We start from the raw sequence: 5,000 nt of genomic DNA, 5'->3' as shown, positions 1-5,000 counted from the left end.
TGTATGGTAGTATGTGTTCCTCTATATAATCCCGCTTCTAAAGCAAGCCTATAAGCTATTAATTTGCTAATTCGATTAGTTCTCTCCCCCCCCTCTCTCTCTCTCTCTCTCTTTCTCTCTTTCTCTGTCTGTCTCTCTGTCTTTTTATCTATCTAATAGCCGGCGGTTTGTCGGTAACCTCTATCGGCACTGAACGATTAGGCACCCGTAAATCCTTTAAATTTCCGTGTCATTTCATTTGCCAATGACCGATCGTATATCTCTAATTTGCTTCTCATTTATATACGTATACATACATATGTACATATATATATATATATATATATATATATATGCATAGGAGCTGAGGAATGAGGAGCGAAGTTGCTAACGTGTTGCTTTCTTATTTTTTTTTTTTCTTTTTTTCTTCTTTTTTTCTTTTATTTCTTCCATTTCCCTAACCCACCCCCCCCCCGGCCTACCACTATTATTTCTTATTCTAACTCTTACTCTTATTCTTCATAGTCAAGATAATATTCATTCGTATAATTCGTTTAATGAGAAAACCAACCAACCAACCAACCCAACGAACCAACCTTATTAGACCTTACAAACAAAATTCTTTTCAACTATTCTACGACTTTATAATAATCATAAAAATTAACAACAATAACGACAATAATAATAACAACAACAATAACAGTAACAACAAAAGCCAGAGTAGATTTTAAATTCATTCGTTATTCCATAACTTCCCTTCTAATTATTACCATAGACTTGATTATATGCCTCGTTAATAGCGTGAGAATAGAACGGCCACACGGTTAAATATGAAAAGAATTTGATCCTATCCTAGAATATATACGTACATAAGCCTACCATAGGTATATATACATATATATATATATATATTGTTCTTTCTTCAATTATATACATTGAAATCGTTCCCTCCAATATACAGTTAGATTTTCCCTCCTTCGATATCTGAAAGTTTCGTAATTCGTTTCGATAAATTTATATGCCTACTGTAGTAGCTACTTACAAGGAAAAAAAAAAAAGGAGAGAAAAAAAAAAGAAAGAAAGAAAGAAAGAAAGAAAGAAAAGGAAAGAAGAAAAAAAAAAGAAGAGTAATTAAGACCATGAAATCGTCGTCGTAAATTATCATTTACAATATGTCCAACTAATTTCTCTTTCTCTTTCTCTCTCTCTCTCTCTCTCTCTCTCTCTCTCTGTTTCGGCATAAAAAGAAAAAAGAAAAGAAAGAAGGAGAGAAAAGAAAGAGAAAAAAAAACAAAGAAAGAGAAAAAACAATTATTTATTTTTTCATAGGATCAACCTCGTCTAAATCGAGATTACTGGAATCATTAAATCCAAGAACTTTGGAAATTATTGTTGTAGTTAAATTGATTAAATATTTCCATTGGTATATATACATGTTAGTTAAAGTATTAAGATAAACTTTATTACTATTTGCTGCAAAATTTACCGTGATATCAACTATAGCGTGACTATAACTTACGTAAGAATCGAGTTAATAGTTGGTAATAGGTTGCCGACAGTCAGGGTTGCGAAGGATCATTTAAAAAGGGTCATCGATGTTAAAGAGAACTCGGATGATGACCGAAAGATGGTAAGGGAATGGTGATGGGCTTTTGAGGATTCCATTGAAAGGGATGCAAGTGGGGAAAGAGGTAATAGCTAGAATTATGACACACAAAGAATGTTTATGAAAGAGAGAGAGAGAGAGAGAGAGAGTTGGTTGACTTTGACCTCTCTCAGAAATCGCGATTCCTTTTAACAAGCCTAAGTGCAAGGGAGATCTAATACGTGGAATACGATGTAGTTCCTAGTTTTCTTTTAAACGGTGTTCCTGTTTTCTACAATCGTTTTGTTTTCTTATGTTTCTGTCCATTTCGTTTTATATTTTTTTTTCTGTCTTTGAACAACAAAGAGGAAGAGAGAGAAAGAGAGAGAGAGAGTAAGAGAGACTCATTAGGAAGTTAATGTCGGCTGTCGACGTTTTAACCTCTTAAGGGTAAGGTTTGTGACGTTTCTCTCGTTGCAATAAACAGCAACATGTAACCGTTCATCCTTGCACTCTTGCAAGCATGTCAACTCAGACGAATCGTTTCTAAACGGAGAATCCGGACCGACATTATATTCGCTCGTATCTTTTTATTACCCTTGGGGTCTAAATGGTTTAACGTCAAAAGCTTGCCGCAAATAAGACCATCACCAACGTTTGCCATTTAGACATTTATTATAGGATTGACAATAGTCATCTTAGAATATCACGACATTTAGAACAATATTTTCAATAGTTTTCATTGTGAAAGGATTTTTTCACATTTTCAAATTATTATCGCGATTGTTTAACAACTCGAATATTTTTTAAGAGATATACAATATCAAATTTATTACGTATAAACTGGTTTATTACGACATGGAACAAATACCAGAATATACAACGGCAAATTTATTACATACATATATACATATGTGAACTATTATTGCACCTACATATATATATATATATATATATATCAATAGAATTGACACGTAATATTCAGCTTGCATAGTAGAAACGTGAATGATTTCAACGAATCACAATTACTCAAATAACTTCGCCCCGTAACATTTCTCTGGTAAAAAGTAAATATTAACACCCGGTAGTTGTAAACATTCAACATATCATTCGCAATGGTCATTTATATAGTAATCTTATATCGTGACATATTCCACCATTGAAAACGTACAAAAACGACGTGTACATATGTATTTACGTATCTCGTATATACAGGGTGGGAACAAAAGTTCCTCGATGTTTGTAGTTTTACAATCTCCAAAGGAAAATAAAAAAAGGAACAGAGAAGAAAAGAAAAAAAAAAGAAATAGAAAAACAAACGAACGAATCGTCTGAAAAATTTTACGAAAGAATGAAAGAGTGCAATATCGGATTTTTAAAAATCATCTAAGAAACATTTTTGAGTCCCGAGATTATACTATTATATATATATATATATATATATATATATAATATAAACTAATAAACAAATACGACAATATAATATATTCGTTAGCATATAAGATACATAAAGAAAGAGAGAGAGAAAGAGAGAAATCAACAAATTTCACGGATCATTTAATCCGATAAGTACTTTCAAAACTTCATATATGCATATGGCATATACCATTAATATTTTGCCACGGTAATGTTAACACGTGATGGTTTTATTCGTTTGCTCGTTGAAAAAGATCAAAAGACTACTCGAAATAAGAAAAGAGAAGAGAAGCATATCGAACGAACGCGTTCCGTTTAACAGGAAATACACTTTGAAAGGAAACGCGCCAAGTCCTCAACAGATACATATATATACATACATACATATATATATATATATATATATTTGTGTGTTGTATATGTATATATATATATATAAAAATATGTACATATACATTACATACATATAATTCCTTAGGTCCGCGGACACATTCATCTCCCTAACCCGTAGACGACAAGACAAACTGGTATGGCGATGCCTTCATTTCAACATTCCCATAAATTAGAAGTAGGAAAAACAGGGAAGTTTGTTTTGATTTCTCGGCATCGTTCTTAACCGTCAGAACCGGAACGAATTTCTCTTTGGCATTGATTCACGGATCCTCACGCAAAAATTTCCCGCCGCTTTTAATCGTTTCCTTTTCATTTTATATTAATTCACCTTTAATTGGCTCGGGTGTGTTTCGTCTCAAAATGAATTTCCCTTAAAGAAATCCATCGACCTTCCGTCAATCATTATATTATCCTTAAGTAAAAATTCTAATCGAATTGTAGGAAAGGAAGGATGTATCGAGGTGAGGTTAGATGAAGTTAGGTGAGGTTAAGCGAAGTTAGGTGAGGTTAGATGAAATGTCCATTCTCAAAGATACAACCTCCTTCTCCTCTTCCTTTCTCCGTTTCCCATCCGCCTACAATCAGTGCTACAGAGGGAAGATTTACTGAGAAAAAGAGGAAACGGTGACGACGCTCGCTAAGATATTTGGTTTCTTCGACGCGTTCAAATTAAAAATTTAATAATTCATTCGACTTCGTGGAATGAAACGAAGGTCCGTTGTTGCTTTCTCATGATGAAAGAAAGAAAAAGAAAGATATAAAGCAGTTGCATCGGCAGCAACAGGCGACAGCACAGTGTAACGGCAACGGAATAGCAACGGCAACAGCAGTAGCAACAGCAACGACAACGACAACAACAACGACAGCAACAACAACAACAACAAAAGTAAAAGCAATCTTCCCTGGAATTCATCCGTCTAAGCGAAGTTGTCCTATCCGCGTAAGGTAAAACGCATAATCCTCTGCACGTAGGTAATCCTTTCCTATCTAAGATCAAGAGGCGTCTCGTAGATCTTCCGTGTCTCTATGGGTAGTAGTAGTAGCCTTTCGCGTAAACGAGTGACGTGCGCGCGTGTACGCGGGAGTCAACTTCTCTCTCTCACGCACAGCAAACACACACATACACACACACAATCTCTCTCTCTCTCTCTCTCTCTCTCTCTCTCTCTCTCTCTTTATATCTCTATCTCTCTCTTTTTTCTTTCTTTGACAAACCAGATTCAATCTAGTATAGTAGTACCTACTTATGTGTTTATCCCTGGCGCATTTAACGTTCGATTCAAAGAAATTTCGCATTATAAGTACGCTTTACGTTTACCTGTACGGTATATACCTGGATATATACCTGGACGTTTACCTGAACGTATACCTTAGATGTATTAAAGTTTACTATCTAAGACCTCTATTCAAGATAAAAATCTAAAAAGATTTTCTTATGATCGCGAAAAGAAACTTTTACTACTCCATTTTACCATCCCTCTTATCGTTCCCATCATATTCTATCCTAATCTACTTCATCCACCACCTCATCCAACCATCATTCGTATCTTTGTATCATTTTCTTCATACCAGTTACGAATTCTTCGGAGGAATGACCATAAATATTAGATTTAGTTGTTTGTGTTGG

General features: G+C 34.4%; 1 protein-coding gene and 1 long non-coding RNA gene across 3 annotated transcripts in view; one reads left to right on the top strand and one right to left on the bottom strand.

The window, feature by feature from the left end:
• The window catches only part of LOC118442682 (uncharacterized), a 19,739-nt gene that overhangs the window by 661 nt on the left and 14,078 nt on the right, over positions 1-5,000 (bottom strand). The window lies entirely within an intron of this gene.
• The window catches only part of LOC118442515 (uncharacterized), a 112,048-nt gene that overhangs the window by 97,910 nt on the left and 9,138 nt on the right, over positions 1-5,000 (top strand). The window lies entirely within an intron of this gene.

The sequence above is a fragment of the Vespa mandarinia genome, chromosome 24 (assembly GCF_050613455.1).
Source record: "Vespa mandarinia isolate Hongniang chromosome 24, ASM5061345v1, whole genome shotgun sequence".
Taxonomy (NCBI): domain Eukaryota; kingdom Metazoa; phylum Arthropoda; class Insecta; order Hymenoptera; family Vespidae; genus Vespa; species Vespa mandarinia.
Note: the sequence above shows the minus strand (reverse complement) of the source record. Positions and strands in the feature narration are given on the sequence as shown.